This window comes from Saimiri boliviensis, chromosome 8 (genome assembly GCF_048565385.1).
Source record: "Saimiri boliviensis isolate mSaiBol1 chromosome 8, mSaiBol1.pri, whole genome shotgun sequence".
Taxonomy (NCBI): Eukaryota; Metazoa; Chordata; class Mammalia; order Primates; family Cebidae; genus Saimiri; species Saimiri boliviensis.
The window spans coordinates 63912232-63931094 of NC_133456.1; the positions used below are offsets into that span (position 1 = coordinate 63912232).

At 39.2% G+C, this 18863-nt stretch overlaps 1 long non-coding RNA gene across 1 annotated transcript in view; it reads left to right on the top strand.

The window, feature by feature from the left end:
• The window catches only part of LOC120367215 (uncharacterized), a 62731-nt gene extending 44086 nt beyond the window's left edge, over positions 1–18645 (top strand). The window contains exons 3-4 of the long non-coding RNA XR_005581636.1: positions 9967–10150; positions 17819–18645. This is a non-coding gene — a long non-coding RNA (uncharacterized LOC120367215). The remainder of the gene's footprint in view (positions 1–9966; positions 10151–17818) is intronic.
• Positions 18646–18863: the final 218 nt, after the last annotated feature.

The following is an 18863-nucleotide window of genomic DNA, read 5'->3' on the forward strand; positions in this document are numbered from 1 at the left end:
CAGCAAAGAGGAGAGACAAATATTTATTATGACAAGTGTGACTTAAAGCCTAAGCTCTTAATTTGCATATGTTTTTGCTGCTTTTATTTCTTTATTGTGAGACAGAGTCTTACTCTGGCACCCAGGCTAGAGTGCTGGGAGCAATCTCAGCTCTCTGCAACCTCGACCTTCTGGGCTCAAGCGATCCTCCCACCTCAGCCTCCCAAGTAGCTGGGACTATAGGTGTGTCCCACCATGCCCAGCTAATTTTTGTGTTTTTTGTAGAGATAGGGTCTCCCTATGTTGCCCAGGCTGGTCTCGAACTCCTGAGCTCAAGCCATTCACCCACCTCAGCCTCCCAAAGGGCTGAGATTACTTCTCTTCTGTTTGTCTGTCTTTTCCACTGAGCTTGGGGCTTATACTCTAATTCCTAAGCATCAGCAACACAGCTGTGGCACTAGGAAAGTTAACAGAAGCTGGAACTCAGCTGCCCCTGTTCACAAGCACTCCAAGAAGTTCAACTAGAAGAGACTCCTAGAGAAACTTCAACAGATCTGGTTTCTTTCTTTCTTTCCTTTTTTTTTTTCAGCTTTTTATTTGTATACTTTGATACATACAAGCTTAGCTGGGGATGTTTGCCAAGCGCCTTAGCTGGGAATAAGAGAAGTTAAAAGTCTTCTTGAAAGGGAAATAGTTAAGCATGAAAACATAATTTTTAAGAATCATATACTGTGGGCACCTCAGGGAGACTGAAGTATGCCAACCTATATCAACTGAAATAATGACATCTTGACCTTCAGAATCTCAAGGGCCATCAGAATAGGCTGCTGATTAAGCCAAACCATATGTAGTAGGCCTGTTACCATAAGGGAAACCCCCATCATGGCAGAGTTTTTGTAGTATTTTAAAACAGGAAAGACAGGGAAGAGTACGAGGGTTTGAATGCTTTTAAGCTGAGTCTTGCAAGGTAGGGAATCACTGCGATTGGGCATATTTTATGACATATTGGAGTACTCAGAAGAAGATTTTGAATCGAGTCTTATTTTCCTCCATTTACTTATTTACTTAAGAGATGGGGTTTCGTTATGTTGCTCAGGCTGGCCTTAAACTCCTGGGCTGAATCAATCCTCCTGCCTCAGCCTCCTGAGTAGCTGGGACTATAGGTGTGAGCCACAGCGCCTGGCTTTGAATAAGTACTTAATGAGCATCTTGCATCTTGATAAGTAAGTGATTTTAATTTGTAGGCAATCCTAGCTTCCAGGAATAAGTATTTCCTTCCAGAAACAGGCAGCTATTTATTTTGCTTGTTCTCAATATTGTTTAACACACATATGAGAATATGCCTGGTCCCAGAATTGTTTCACTAGGGGCAATTCTCAGACAAAAAGTATCAACAATATTCAGAAGTAGATCAAAGGACTCTTGCTTACAATGGCCCTGTAGGGAGAACTGAGACTTATACATACATAAGCAAGAGGCTTTCCTTCAATAATTTTACTTGGTAATTAGGCAAGTCCCAATTTGTCTTTTCTTTTCTCAAGGACTCTGATCAGAAATAACATTCCTCTAGATAGTCAGAAGTGGTTTTTCTCTCCCCAATGTAAAGTAGCTGTTAAGCTTAAAGAGATTGGTCTGCATAGGAATTTGTCAAGGAACCTTTGAAACATGCAAAGTATGGACCCCAACCAGGTAATGTTGTGATAGGATCCAAGACTTCACATTTTAAATCTTCTCCCTAGCCCCTAACCACCACCATTATCAAATGATGCTCCTGTAGAGGTCCTGTGACTGAACTTTGAGAAGCTCTAGAAACTTTGGTTCTCCTGGTTTGTGTAGTATCTATAAGTGCCAATTGCAATTGGTAAGTGATCTCTGCTTTCTCTGGAGTTTCCCATTGGCTCACTGACATCCTGGGCCTTTTAACATGGCCCTATGATGAGGAATTAATTGGATTGACCTTAATTCTCTGGTATAATATAATAGATTCAGTGTCCTAGAATCTACTGGATTAGCTTAAAAAGGCAATTCATTGTGTTCATTAAGTTAATTCTCTTACTTCTCATTGTCAGCTCAGGATGGTTCAATGGAATATTATTATACTTAGGAAGAACATTAAAGGTTCATGAACATTAACTTTTTTATGTGCATATTTAGAAAAATTCAGTCTTCTTTCTCCCTTATTTATATTTATTTTATTTATTTATTTTTTAGACAGTGTAACCACCCAAGGGGTTTACCTTGCCCACTGCCTAGACAGCCAATTCATCAGGACAGGGGGATTGCAATAGAGAAAGAGTTAATTCACAAAGAGCTGGCTGTGTCGGAGACCGAAGTTTTATTATTATTCAAATCAGTCCCCTGAATAATGGGGAGCAGAGTTTTTAAGGACAACTTGGTGGGTAAGGGGAAGCCAGTGAGCCAGGAGTGCTGATTGGTTAAGGGTGAAATCATAGAAAGTGGAGGCTGTCTTATTGCACTGAGTCAGTTCCTGAGTGGGGGCCACAAGATCATATGAGCCAGTTTATCGATTTGGGTAGTACCATCCATCAAGTCCAGGGTCTGCAAAATATCTTAAGCACTGATCTTAGGAGCAGGTTAGGGAGGCTCAGAATCTTGTAGCCTTCAGCTGCATGACTCCTAAACCATAATTTCTAATCCTATGGCTTATGTTAGTCTAGTCCCCAGGCAAGAAGGAGATACGCTTTGGGAAAGGGCTGTTACCATCTTTGTTTAAATTATAAACAACAAACTAAGTTTCTTCCAAAGTTAGTTCAGTCTATGATCAGGAATGACCAAAGACAGTTTAGAAGCAAGATGGAGTCAGTTAAGTTAGATCTCTTTCACTGTCTCAGTCATAAGTTTGCAATTTGGTGTCAACAGGGTCTCCTTCTGTCACCCAGGCTGGAGTACAATGGTGTGGTCAAGGCTTACTGCAGCCTTGACCTCCCAGGCTTAGGTGATCCTCTCACCTCAGCCTCCCAAGTAGCTGGAACTACTGGCATGCATCACTACTCTTGGCTAATTTATGTATTTTTTCTAGAGATGGGGTTTTGCCATGTTGCCCAGGCTTGTCTCGAACCTTTGAGCTCAAGACATCTGTCCTCCTTGGCCTCCCAAAGTGCTGGGATTACAGGTGTGAGCCACCAGGCCTGGTATCCTTTCTTTTATATAACTTGGTTTATGAGTTATTTTTAAAAGATGATGCTACAGAGAGATATACAGATGCATGTAAGAGACACCTAAAAGTTGACCTTTTAGGGATTGTAATGTTTGTGCTAAGACTTTGAGACTTTTTTCTCTGCAAACACAATATTTTTATAAAACTGGAATTGTACTATTAATATAAGTATTAATATAACACTTTTTTCTTAAAAACTTATGTCATGTACCTTGTTTATATTAATAAATTTAGTTGAATAGTTAAGTAGTTTCTTTTGTTTTTATTATGGTGAAAATGCTCCAGGGAACATTCTGGCAGACTAGTTCCCATAATTGCTTGTGTTAAATAACTAGGTATAATTACTGGGTCACACTTAAGATTTAGACATGGTGGGACTTGGTGGCTCATGCCTGTAATCCCAGCACTTTGGGAGGTGGAGGCAGGTGGATCACGAGGTCAGGAGATTGAGACCATCCTGGCCAACGTGTTGAAACCCCGTCTCTACTAAAAATGCAAAAATTAGCTGGCCATGGTGGCATGTGCCTATAATTCTAGCTACTCAGGAGGCTGAGGCCCAAGAATCACTTCAACCCAGGAGGAGGAGGTTGCGGTGAGCTGAGATCATGCCACTGTACTCCAGTGTGACAGAGCGAGGCTCCATCTTAAAAAAAAAAAAAAGGGCCGGGCACGGTGGCTCAAGCCTGTAATCCCAGCACTTTGGGAGGCCGAGGCGGGTGGATCACAAGGTCAAGAGATCGAGACCATCCTGGTCAACATGGTGAAATGCCGTCTATACTAAAAATACAAAAAATTAGCTGGGCATGGTGGTGCGTGCCTGTAATCCCAGCTACTCAGGAGGCTGAGGCAGGAGAATTGCCTGAACCCAGGAGGTGGAGGTTGTGGTGAGCCGAGATCGCGCCATTGCACTCCAGCCTGGGTAACAAGAGCAAAACTCCGTCTCAAAAAAAAAAAAACAAAAAAAAAAAACAAAAAAAAAACATTTAGACACATATTATCAGATTGTCCTCAGGGAAGGCTTGTAGTTGTGTTTTCCACACCTTCCAATGTGCTTACTCAGAATCTTGTAGCTTCCAGCTGCATGACACTGGAGAAGCCTTCCATGACCACAGCATCCTGAATCAAATTGTATCACCTCCACCCCAAGGCTCTTTGTTCTATTAATTTGTTCTGTGTTTCTTTGTACTCATCACCACTTGACATACTCCAATATTCTTGATATACTTGACATTCTCGATGTTTCACCTATCTCAGACAGATGTTCTCTCACAGTAGACTATAAGCCCTATGAGGGCTGGGATTTTCTTTTTGGTCACTGTTGTATCTCCAACTTTAAGAACAGTATGTAGCAGACATTAGGTGCTCAATAAATACTTGTTGGCTGAATCAATGACCCATTTCCTTCTTCTTCTTCTTCTTCTTCTTTTTTTTTTTTTTTTTTTTTTTTGAGACAGAGTCTCTGTCACCCAGGCTGGAGTGCAGTGGTATAATCTTGGCTCACTGCAACCTCCGCCTCCCAAACTCAAGATATTCTCCTGCCTGAGCCTCTTGAGTAGCTGGGACTATAGGTGCAGAACACCATACAAATTTATTTATTTTTAGTAGAGGTGGGATTTCACCATGTTGGCCAGGCTGGCCTCAAACTCCTGACCTCAGATGATGTGCCCACCTCGGCCTCCCAGAGTGCTGGGATTATAGGTATGAGCCACTGTGCCTGGTCTCAATGGCCCATTTCTAATAGTATATATGATCTTTTCTATTCTCCTTCATAGAGAGCCATATTCCAGTTGAATAGCAATATAAAATACAGTCACATGAGTACAGCATAGCCAATTAGTGTGTCCTGTTACACCTGCCTTCCAACCTTTCAGCCAGCTCTTCTTCGAATGTCTCAAATTTGCTTACTTTAAATATGAAAATATTACTACTGTCAGGATGGCAAACTTTTTACATTGCCCATGTAGTGGACTTGCCCTTGGATCTGGGGTTGGCAAATATTTACTGTAGAAAGCCAGATCATAAATATTTTAGGGTTTTCTGGCCATACAGTCTTTGTCACAACTGCACAACTCTTGTGATAGCAGCCATTGACAACAGGCAAACAAATGTGTGTGACTGTGTTCCAATAAAACTCTGCTTACAAAAGCAGCTGGTGGACCAGCTTTAGCTTTAGTTTGCTGACCCTTGCTTTAGATTCAAAAACTTTAATTAGTTTTCAATGGTTCAATTTTATAAAACATCTAGAGCTTGTCTATCCAATGAAATGTAATGTGATCCACAGCTATGGACAAATATGAATTTTAAATTTTCTGGTAACCACGTTACAAAAAGTAAAAAGAAACAGGTGAACTTTATGTCAATACATTTTGTTTAGCCAAGTAAATCTGAAATATTATTTCAGCATGTAATCAATACAAAACATGATTAGTGCAATATCTTACAGGTATGTATGAAGTTTTTGAAATCTGGTGTGTATTTTTTACTTCGAGTATATCTCAATTCAGTCTAGCCACATTTCAAGAGTTCTATGTAGCTCCTGGCTATTGCATTGGGCAGCGCAGATCCATAACAGGTGTTTTCAACTTTGGCACCTTAGACAGTTTGAAGAAAAACACATTTGGTTGTGGGGGCAGCACAATTCATGATGGGCTATTTAGCGGATGTCCTTGACACCTATCTACCTGATGTGAGTAATGCCTTCCCAGTTGTGAAGACCAGAAATATTTCATACATTCTAAGTGTCCTCCAAAGGGAAAAATTGTCCAGTCGGGAACCATGTATCTAGAATAAGCATTCTAAAACTAGGTCAGTGAATCCCCTGAAACTGAACATAATCTTTAGTGCCTATGTGATTTGATCAGGGGTGAAGTGGGGAGGAAAGGGTCTATACTTTCCATAGCTCTTCAAAGGTGTCTGTGATCCAAAACAGGCTAAGAATCACTGACTGAATAGAAAGAGATGTTAAATTATGCTACTATATGCATATCACCAATAAGTACACACTCCAAATACAAGCTTTTGCTTGTGATCTTTCAAAATGAAATAAATTCCCATAATGACCTCCCCAAACTTTGACCTTTTTGAACTGTACCATTGCTTTTCCGTCTTGATTCCTTAGTGTTGGAGTACTGATTTTGAACATTTCTCTTCAAGCATTATTTAGCAAGAAAATCCATGAAGGGTAGATTCTAGTCAAAATATTACAGCAATGGAGAGGGATTAGTGTAACATCTTAGCAATGGGAGAGTCATTATTATTGAACTCTCAAGTTGGCAAAACGGAAAGATAATGAGATTGGGAGTCAAGAAACTTACATCCTCTAGTCAGCTGTGTGATCTAGGCTGAGTGAGAATGACCCACATGCTTTCTCAGATGATGTTGAGAAGGAAAGGTGATAACTGGTACAGAAAGTGGTATAATGTTATTTCCTAAAACAGTTGTGATTCTCACTCAAAAGTCTGCTTAACTGCCTATGTCAATCTGCAAACACAGACAGAAGTATTTTAACTATGATGACAAGAATAATGAAGGTAAGCTATAATTAGCTTTTCCTATTTCCTCTAGATGCTATAAAATATTAGGAAGAGTTGATAAAATTATTAGAATATAAACTATCGCTAGTGGATGTGAGCATCCCAGAACAAAGGTTCTCAACCATCAGCTCAGTCCCAGGTGATTATTTTCACTGTAATGATACATGCTCTCCCCAAATCTGTGATGCAGAGATGAGGGGACTCACATTCTTTTTGTGCAGTTAAGATCTGTGTGCTTTGAATCTGAATTAACTGTGGGTTCTGTGGTTGGATATTACTAAGAGACTTCTAACTATTCATACTAACAGAAATACTTTCCTCAATACTGACACATTTCTGTGCCCAAACTGACTTCCCTGTTTAGTCGCATAGATACACCTACTTCTTACTCTCCCAGAGAAGATTGAGCCATCCTTTGGGCCACAATTCACATTCAGGAAGGGCTTAGACTATTGATATAAAATTTTAGAATTTTTGAAAGCACCTTTGCAAAATTAGGGCAGTAAGAGAAACCCGACATAGTTGACTGCATCTTGCTTCTAACCTTTAAGCAGTCCTTTAGGCATTCCTGGGCATAGGCCAAGCTAACTTTGGGAGGAATTTAGTTTATAGTTTATCCTTAAAGCAAGAATAATAATAGCTCTTCCCCAAACTAAACTGCCTTTGTAAAACCAATGAAAGTCCACAAGGTTAGGATTATGAGGGGGATGTTGGTGTAGTTAAATGACAACAAACCATTGTTGGGAAGTTTTGAGATTTGTGACTTCCCCAATCTCTCCTGCAGGTTGCATCACTATTGTAGAACCTATGATTGGCCTTTTGAGATGTCTTCTCAGACTTTTTTGTTTCTGATAACCAGCTGACTCTACCCAGACTGGCAACTCATGACTCAACTCGTTCTGTGGTCCCCACGCAGAGGCTGACTCAGTGCACAAGGACCATTTTCCACATCCCTGTGATTTCATCCCAACCAATTAACATTCCCCATTCCCTAGCCCCCTGCCCACCACATTACGCTTGCGAAACCCTAATCTCCAAGCCCTTAGGGAGACCGATTTGCGTGCTTCCATTCGGCCAGACTTGTGTCAATTAAACTCTTCACTGCAATGCTGCAGTCTCAGTTAATCAATTTTGTCAATGCAGTGGGTAGAAAGAATAACCCATGAGGTGATTACTTTTTTTTTTTTTTTGAGATGGAGTCTTATTCTGTTGCCCAGGCTGGTGTGCAGTGGCATAATCTTGGCTCACTGCAACATCTGCCTTCCCAGCTCATGTGATCCTCCCACCATAGCCTCCTGAGTAGCTGGGACCACAGATGCCCACCACCACGCCGGCTAACATTTCATGTTTTTGGTAGAGATAGAGTTTTGCCATGTTGTCCAGGCTGGTCTCAAACTCCTGAGCTCAAGTGATCTGCTCACCTCAGCATCCCAAAGTGTTGGGATTACAGGCATGAGCCACTGCGCCTAGCGGTGATCACATTTTGATGCTATCATATTGTCTCTACAATTTCATACTTAATGTCAGAGAGACATATTGACAGGACCGAAGGAGAATGTCATCATATACTTTCACATCAGTGACCTAGTTCTGGAGCACACTTCTCATAGTACACTCAGAGCTAGATGTTTAAAAATGCTCCCTGTAAACATCTTACAAACAAAACAATTATATTGCATTTGTGTCAAAATTATTAATAGTAAAACAGACTCCAATTCTGGAAATACCACTAAATCTAACTTGGCATTTCTTTGTATTTTAATATATCAAGATCCTCTAGAATTAAAAGGAGGCCTGGTCCTCTCTTGATGGCTGACAGGCTTGTCTTCCCCTTCAGACCCAAAGGGAAGTAAGGACATGGATGGATGCTAAAAGGAAGACACCACAGGGAGGTGGGGGAAAGCAATATAGGAGATCAGAAAGGAAACAGAGAGGGCCCAGGGACATGGCATCCTGAGGAGGTCAAGGCAAGACTTTATTACTATTATTGAGACTGTGTGTCACTCTGTTGTGCAGGCTAGAGTGCAGTGGCATGATCTCGGCTCACTGCAACCTCCACCTCCTGGGTGCAGGCCATTCTCTTGCCTCAGTCTCCTGAATAGCTAGACCACCATGTTACCCAGGCTGGTCTTGAACACCTGGCCTCAAGTGATCCACCTGCCTCGGCCTCCCAAAGACAAGACTTTAAGAAATAAAATAAATGACCCACATTGTGACTAGGACATCCAAAACTAGACATCTGTCATGTGAAAAACATCAGTATCCTCAGGGGACATTCATATCAACAGGCAGGATGACTGGCATCTCCTCAATGCCCAGGACCCGCACATTTGGGGATATGTCATTCCTTTCAGCTAAACAGGAAATACCATAAAGGAATTTGATACAACAGGGAAAGGGTGATGATATAGCCTGAGAATTCTAAAATGCCTGCCCAATATCTTCCTGCCAAGTCATTTTAATCACCTGTTGCTCTCAGTCTTTTTCCAGCCTTACTTTAAAGGCAAACAACCGTCCTCTCTAGCATTTTATGACCATACAATGCAAAACAAAGTACAATCTAAAGCCTTTGTGGTTTTATTCTCGACTGTTGGGATCTTAAAAAGTTTAGGCTCATACGCTCCAACAACCTGAGATTTGAAATAGAAGACACTTCGAATTTTACTGAATTAGACCCTCCATCAAGTTTCGCCACTGGAGGGCACCAGTTAACAACATTACATGCCAAGCAGTATTCCTGTCTTAAGTTTTTTCCCTTTTTTTCTAGGACTCTAAATAGAGTTCTCTTTCACAGATTAAATTGGAGCCACTTTATCCTTTCATAATTCAGGATTTCAAAGACCAATTTCTTAGAATAATTGGAAATCACAACATTTCATACCCATTTCTGGAATCAATATTTAAAAGCCCAGTTCACATTAACCTACTAGGTTCCCTATCAAAAGAAATGACAGGGGATTATTTACCCATAATCATTCAGCAATTACCGTTTATCATAAAAGGAGATCTGCACGGTCTGACCACAGGAAATGTTGAGTTTCATAGCATTTAAGGAATGGCCACTTTCTATATATATATATATATATATATAAATATATATAAGTTCATTTAACAAATGTTATTTTCCACTTGTTTGGGAAATACTTTAATTTGAGAGATCTTGAACTAGATATTTTAGTGGACATTTTCCCCTTTCAGTTTTAACATCTAGCCTTATCATTCTTGTGTATGAATATTTTTATGGGAATAATCGTATCATCCCCTCTGTCTTTACAGGATACTCCATGGTTCTCCTACCACCAGACGCTACTGAGGCTAAACTTATTGGACTAAAGAAAAATATTTGTGGGGAAAACTCTTTCAGAATCCTGCTTTGAACCAGAGAAATCCATTCTCTTGAGGCTCTTTGCTGTGGAGAAGTTGGCCTTACCAATCCACCTTTGGAGTTCAAGTTATACGGGTTTGCATTTTTTCTTTATTTTACTCCATACTTCCCACTCCATTTTTCAGATGACTATCTGCTTGTCTGCATGTATTATAATTATTGTTCTGCTTATTAATTCTGCTTACCAGTTTTCTTGGCTCTTGCTAGTTTCTATTACTAACCTCAGTCTGAACTCATATAAATCTTGGACAGACTAAAATTGCACAGTGGGATCATTTCATTCACATGAGTTTGCCAATACGTGGATATTAATATGTGAAGGTGGCTGAGGATGGAGATTGGGATATGAACTGGTAGTGCTGTCCCTGAGTGTGCTATTTTCAGAGTTCTTGCTGATACTGTAGAATTGGCTCTTACATAACTCAATATCCTCCTACATGGGATATTTCTTTTGGTCTACATATAGGAACTTTGTCTTTAAAAAATCTATTACCAAATAAATAAATAAATAAATAAATAAATAAATAAATAAATAATCTATTATCTCTCTGACAACACATGGACCCATTGAAGGAAACTGCACACACTGGGTCCTACCAGAGGATGGAGGGTGGGAGGAGAAGGAGCATCAGGAAAAACAACTAATGGGTACCAGGCTTACTACCTGCATGGGTGATAAAATAATCTGTACAACAAACCTCTGTGACACAAGTTTACCTATCTAACAAGCCTGCACAGGTACCCCTGGGCTTAAAATAAAAGTAAAAAAAAAAACAAAAAAAAAAACTATGATCTCTCAGCCACCTCACAGGGATGTTTTGACATTATATGAATTATGTTAAATAATCAGTGCTAGGACAGTGCCAGGCATAGACAGCCTCAATAAATATGAGTTTCTTCTCTACTTCTTACTTCTATTTCCTTCCTTTTCCTGGTGCCTAGAGACAGATTTTATATCAGAGCAGCCACATTGATCAGATTGATAATTTATTTGCTTTACTCCTCTTTTGTCAAGCTTGCTATTTTACCATATTGTTCTTTTCTTGAAAAAAAATTTTTTTTTAAAGTCATCTAAATGATTAGGGGCAGAAATTAGTATCTGAAGAAGGAATATGGTAGCTCTTCTTGGGATGTGGAATCCTGAACAACCCCCAACATGAGAGATGTTTCATGAGAGACTGGGTCAACATGGTATTCTTTCAGGGGAAATCTGTGCTCATATAAATGAATCATAGCACAGACCAGAGTTCAAATCCTTGCCTTGGCATTTACAACTTGGGCAAACTTGAATAGAGGGAGAATGAAGAATTTGGAACTCCTTTCTCTCAGCTGTAAAATGGAGACTAATAACACTTAACCAATGATATTGCTATGAAGACTCAATAAAATAACAAAAATGTGCTTGCTATCATTGTTTCTGTTGTATCCAAAGCATTGTCTGATTCTGGAGATTTTGTAAATGGGATTGCCTGAAATGAAAGTCTGTCCATGTTAACCCTTACACAGCCCCTCTGCTTCATGCAGCTGCTCATCTTCCTGGTCATGCACATATCTTATGCGCCCCTGCACCTGTACTGCAGCTCACAGCATTCTTTGCATTGGAATCTACACTGTTCACCTCACCTCTCTGTCTTTCCCATTGTCTTGACTGCAACTCACAACATAATTCTACAAAGCATCCTTGTCTCAGAGCAAGAGAACCTGATCTCTATTTCCTGTTAATGCTTATCATTCTTACTATCTCCTTCTTGCTGGGTGGAGCTTCCCTGATTCACCCAGGTTCGTTATTTGACTGATTGTGGTATATGGCATCAGTGAAGCACTTATCACAAGACAACTCCTTGATGGTAGAGCCTCTGGCTTTTTCATCTCCATACACCACCTAACTAATTTGATGCCTAGCACAGAGGAGTCACTCAAAAAAACACTGTAAGAGTAACAGTAAGGAAAGCACTTATTTGATACTGTTATATTTTCATATATATTTATTTTATGTGCCCATAAGATACTTTGAAGTTCTTTAAAGTCAAGTACTTACACAGAACATTAATGTTAGAAACAAAATTTGGGAAGAATAAATGCCAGACATTATATCCTTCTCAGTGGAAGAATATACCATCTATGAGGTAGCTTGTCAAAAGAAGTGATCCTGAATCTCATCAAGCCTTTAGATCCAGCCACAATTTATAGAAAATAAAAAGAATAGAGAAATATGTTGGTATAGTTTGGCTCTGTGTCCCCACCCAAATCTCATCATGAATTGTAGTCCGTAAGTGTTGAGGGAAGGATCTGGTGGGAGGTGATTAGATTGTGGAGGTGGCTTCCCTCATGCTGTTTTTATGAAAGAGAGGGACTTCTCACAAGATCTGATGGTTTAAAAGTGGCAGTTTGCCCTACATTCTCTCTCTTTTGCTGCCATGTAAGATGTGCCTTGCTTCCCCTTCTCCTTCCTCCATGATTATGTTTCCTGAGGCCTTTCTAGCCATGTCAATTCAACCCCTTTTGTTTATAAATTACCCAGTTTTAGGTAGTATCTTTCTAGCGGTGTGAAAATAGACTAATATACATGTTAATGACACCATGAGGTTGCAATGTGCAAAATCCAGACTGTGGAATATTCAACCCTAGGAGCCTCTCTGTTTTTGAATGCCTTCAAGCTTAGAATGGTTTAAAGATGGGCTTAAATTTTATTGATCTATTTTATGTATGTATATATTTATATGTTAAAAAGTTTGAAAAAATAAAGAATATGTGATACAGATGCTTGCTTTATAGGATTAACATCCCAACTTTTTTTTTTTTTTTTTTTTTTTGAGACAAAGCCTTGCTCTGTTGTCCAGGCTGGAGTGCAGTGGCATGACCTCAGCTCACTGAAGCCTCTGCCTCATGGGTTCAAGCAGTTCTCCTGCTGCAGCTTCTGAGTATCTGGGACTACAAATGTGTGTTATCAATCTTGGATAATTTTTGTATTTTTTAGTAGAGACAGGGTTCAACATGTTGGCCAGGCTGGTCTTGAACTCTTGACATCAAGTGATCTGCCTGCCTCAGCCTCTCAAAGTGCTGGGATTACAGGTGTGAGCCACCCCACCTGGCCGACAACCCTACTTTTATGACAAATAAATTGCAAATAAAAGGAGGACACTAAAAGGATGCTAAAAGAGACTTAAGTCATAGATCAACTGATTGTAATGAATTGATTTTATCTAGATTCCTATGCAAACTAACCAACCATAAAATAGAAAAAGAAACATTCATAACATTTATGATGTAATTGACATTTAATAATATTAAGATATTACCAAGGATATTTTTAGGTCAGATAATGGCTTGAAACTTATGTTTATTAAAAATAGTCCTTATGTTTTAGATTTACATACTGAAATATTTATGAATGATGCTGTGTGTGATTTGCTTCCCAGTAATAAGAGAAAGGAAGCAGATTTGGTTATGGATTAAAGCGAGATTGTCCATGAGTTGCTAATTTTTGTAACTGGTGACTGATTTATGAAGTTTATTATGTTCTTCTGTCTATTATATCCTTCTATGTTTGAAATTCTATGTTATAAAAAGTTCATGAAAAAAATGAACAAATTTCAGACTTCTATCTGAGCTGATTCCAGCCAAAATACCTCTATCATGGTACTGGGTTCTTCTGATCTCAGTTTCCTTACCTGCAAAATGGATATTATAATAATGCCTACTTCATATGGTTATTGTGAAAACTATCTGAGCTAATGTATATGCAGATCTTAATTAATGCTTAGTACATAATGAAGCATTCAGTTCTTATTAAATAGTGTTGTTGCTGCTGCTGTTACTACTTTAACTCTCTGTAGGTGTTACTATTTACGAGTATCTGTTGCTGAGAGAATAAAGAAGGATAAGAAAATAGAATTCTTATTGAGAAAAGAGCCAGTATAGTCATTGCAGTCTGCAGGTAACTGGAGACTCTGTAGTTCCCATCCTCCCCAAGCGCAGTGTTCCTAAGCGGCGTTGGGGAGGATGGGAACTACACAGTCTCCAGTTACCAGTAGATTGCAATGACTATTCTGGACCTAGTTGTCAGACCTTATATGGCCTAATGTGGGGCAGGCTGTCTAGCTGGGCACTGAGCTTTTCCAGTGAGAAATGCCATGTAATAACTGGAAGGTCAGGGAGAGAGCAATATAATCAAACACTCAAACTAAACCTAAGAGCCATTTATTAAACTCAGCTCTACAAAAATTTTTGATCATTGAGAGGTGTATTGGCAGAATAAAGACTATCTAATACAGGCTTAAGAGGGAACATAACTTTAAAAATAATTGATCAAATCTTTATTGAATATTATCATTTCAGGGAGGCAATATACCACAATAATTTATAACAGCCCTTTCCATAGTACTGGTCTTTGATGAGATAAAGAGCTTGCCCTAAAATGAAAATACACACATCGCTTCCTTACTAAAGAAGTCTTGCTATTGAAAAAAAAGAAGCCATTCGAAGTAAACAGTATGCTTAGTGACATAGTTGATTTGCATTCTGGCACAAGCTCCTTATGTTCACAGTCTGTTAACTAGTGCATAGTCGACGTTTTTGAGTGAAACTAGTTTAGAGCAGGGGTTCTCAACTGGAGGCAGTTTTGCCGCTTAGAGGTCATCTGGCAGTGTCTGGAGACACTTCTTGTTGTCACAACTGAGTGGGAGATGCTATGGTATCTGATGGATAGAAGCCAAGGATGCTGCCGAATGCCCTGCAGTGTAGTGTCCTTCACAACAATGGAATATTCAGCCAAGATGAAAATACTGATGAGGTCGAGAAACCCTCTTTTAAAGCATATCTTTAGAGCCAGAGATGAGAACCAAACTCCAGCTCTGCCATCTACAAACAGTGTGACCTTGAGCAAGACAGGTTTTTATCTCTCTGTAAGCACTAGCTTACAGGATTGTTGTGCAGATGAAGTAAGCAAATGCAGATAAACCATTTAACAGAGATGAAGATCAAGTTTTCAGTTTTTTTTTTTTTTTGAGAAAGAAAAAAAGAATAATAAAAAGAATAAAGAAGAGGAAGAAAGAGAAAGAGGAAGAGGGAGAGAGGATGGGGGTATTGCTTTATTGCCCGGGCTAGAATGCAGTCTAAATATGGGTATGCCTATAATTGTCCTTAATAATGGAGACATAAAATAAAATGAGGGACGAGAATAACAAACAAGGAGCCAACCAACATTTCGTTTAAACTTCTAAGTTGATATGATGTGGTACTGATAAGAGTGTATATTTTGTATATTTAAAGTGGAGAGTTCTATAAATGTTAATTACGTTTACTTGTTCCAGATCTGAGTTCAAGTCCTGGATATCGTTGTTAATTTCTGTCTCATTGATCTGTCTAATATTAATGTTGAAGTCTCCGACTATTATTGTGTGGGAGTCTAAGTCTTTTTGAGTAGCTGTGTATACTTCTCAGACATAGCCCTTGCCTTGGTGACTCATGAATTGTCATTCAAGGACTCATTATGTTAATGGCTAAGATATAGCTTTTTGGTTTGTTTTCTTTCCTCTCTCTTTCATTCTTTGATAACAATTGGCAATGAGTTCTCTGTAATCTTTTATTTTGAAGACCTAAAATGCAAATGTATTTCATTTATTGCTGAAGATGAATGCCAAGCAAAACCAAGCCAAACCTTCACTTTGATTGCTTGAAAGATAAACCTTATTGTCAGAAAGAGTCAGACTATAAACAAAGCTGGGGAATTCACTTGAAACTCCTCTTTCTGTCCCTAGGATGAAGTATGACACACGCCTAGGAGCTTAATGGTTTACAAGTTGGGACTCCTACTGTGTCCTTCTTTTTGCTGATGATTTTATGATTTTTTTTTTACACACAACATGATAGATTCTTGAGTATCCTTAGCTTTGAATCTGTACACTTATTTTTTTGCAGTTTGAGTGAAACCCTTCAGACAGAGCTGTGAAGATGTGGTTCTTAAATAAAATATTTTTCTACTGTGCTAATAACTCACACATTCTCTACATTTCTCTTCTATACTCAGGGTCAGTGGGATATGTCCATTTTTCTTAATTCTATCTAGCTTGTTTTTCTTAGGCTTCCAACAGCTTTTTATCAAGGCACAGCGTGGCTTGTTCCAGGTGCTGGCATTTGGGGAGGGCAGAGAATTGTGGAGGGAGAAGGGATACTTTCTTATTCTTTTTCCATCATTGTATTGACAATAGCTTTTTAATGATTTGAAAACGCTTTGTAAATGCCCTATCATAAAATATTGTGTTATAAACCCACATAGGAGACATGATTTAGATAATAGAAGCAATAACACACTTTTGTCCTGCTGCTAGGTTTTAATGAAATGTATTTTATTGAGATCTAATGTAGTTTTTCACCACAGAAGCCATCTACTTGCTGAATTGCTAAATCTCTAGAGTTGACATTCTTCCTCCCATCCAAGTACTAACTAGGCCTGACCCTGCCTAGCTTCCGAGATCAGACAAGATTGGGTGCGTCCAGGGTGGTATGGCCGTAGGCAAGGGTTGACATTCTCCCTTAAAGACATGGGATGTTTGCATTTCTGGGTCAGATGGGAAGACTGTGGTGTCAGAAGTGAAAATGTTGCAGATTTCAAGTATAAATACGTGACCACATTTGTGTGTACATGCCACCACAGTCATTCCTGGGCCCAACTGGGCACAAAGGGATTGTAGCTCCCTACTGGGAACGAAAAGAAGTCTTCTAAAGAGAGAGGATTTAGGACGGACCTTGAATGATTGATAAGATTTAGACGTGCAGATAAAGGAATGATGATTATTATTATTTTTAAAAAAAGGTCTTCCAGGTAAAGAGAAAAGTGAGTGTGTATGTGGAAAAGAAGGAAACATGGAGTTACTAGGAAAATATTCATCAAGCGTAACTTGAGGAGCTGTGCCAGAACAGGTGGACATGAAGTGGGGAGCAGGAGAGGTAAGTGGAAAGCAAACTCTAGAGTAGCAGTGGAATAGTTATAAAAGCTAAAGAGCAGAGATGAGCATCCTGCAGGGTTTGGCCTTTCAGCAAGTTCCAGTTCTCATGTCAGTGTCATTTCTCATTAAAGACAAAGCTCCAAGGATCTTATTAACTAATTCAGCTTTAAAAACTGTGTAGCCTACTTTATTAATAAGAACAAGTCAAGGGTGAGAAGGATGTTTAAGTAGCTCTCTGACGCCATAGAATTTCTCCCTAATACTAATTATCAACCCTAACAGTCAGGACAGGCTGGGTTATGCTGCAATAATAAATAGGTCCCAAATTTCATTGGCTTAGAAAAACAAAGAATATTTTTTGCTCACACTGAATCTTCTGTTGAAGATGAAGAGAGAGTTTCTGCCTGGCAGGGGAAATTTGGAGAACTGAGTGTTAGCATTTAAATGTTTCTATTTGGAATTAATAAAGGTCACCTTAGCTAGCATTTCATCGACCAAAGCAAATTACTTGGACATGACTAAATTCAAGAGGGCAAGGAGACACAAATCTTTTCATTCTGCTACAATCTCCTCAGTTGGTTACTATAAATACATCCTCATTTTAGTACTACAATTCATACCCCTCTAAAATGTCTCCAAAAATAATTTCATTTCTTGACTGTTTAATTTTGGCCAGGCCCTGGGCTGACCTTTTTAATACAAAATTTCTCTTTGAATTCCTATAAAAATTCTCTGCTATTGGTTTTAGCATCCTCTTGACTGGTCAACTTGTGACATTTGTGTTCTTCCTCACAAGATCTGCAAGGCTGCCTGTGAATAAATGGTTGGTCACTACAGCCAAGTTTTTCAGGAGCTCCTGAAAGATCACTGCATAAACAAGGGAACAAGGGCAGATGGAGACCAGACCTCTGGCTACTGTTGCTGCCACCGTCACAGCCACCACCTTCATCCTCATGAACCCCCTATTTACTGAACACTCTCTATAGGCCAGGTACCCTACCCTGTACCTGTGAAGTAAGGACTATTATTTCCTCTATTTTATAAAGGAGGAGTTGAGGCTCAGAGAGGTTATGTTGCTTGCCAAAGATCACACAGCTAGTAAGTGGCAAAAATGAGATTCTCTCTGAGTCCAGCTACAACATAACTGATATTCTTGACAATCAGGCTGGATAGAAAAAGATAAGATATGAGAATTTTGGTGCTATGATTTGAATTTTCCTTCCAAAGCTCATGTTGGAACTTAATCCCCAATATAACAGTACTAATAGGTGGGGTCTTTAACACGGAGTCCCAGAATTGTGGGACTCCGTGTTAAAGACCCCACCTATTAGTACTGAATGAATTACTCCATTTATGATTAAGGAATTAATGGGTCATAATGGGAGTGGAACAGTGGCTTTATAAGAAGAGAAAGAGAGACCTGAGCTAGAACACTCAGCCCCCTTGCCATGTGATGCTCTGTACTACCTTGGGACTCTGGAAGGTTTCCACCAGAGAGAAGGCCCTCATCAGATGCAGCCCCTTGACTTTGGTTTTTAGCTTCTATAACTGTAATAAGTATTTTTTTCTTTGTAAATTATCCAGTTTTTGGTGTTCTGTTATAAGCAATAAAAAGCAGACTAATACATTGAGTTATAATTATGAGATTTAAGACGGAGGAAAATGTACATGGAAAACACTAGAGAAAGGAATGCTAAACTAGAGCATAAGCATTAGGATTGTGAAAAGATATTTGAAATATTTTAAAGATATGGAATTTAAAAAGTTAGGAAACAGATAACGTATAAGAGAAAGAGAGAAAATGAAAAATGATTCCAAGGTTGGAAACACTTAGTATTGGT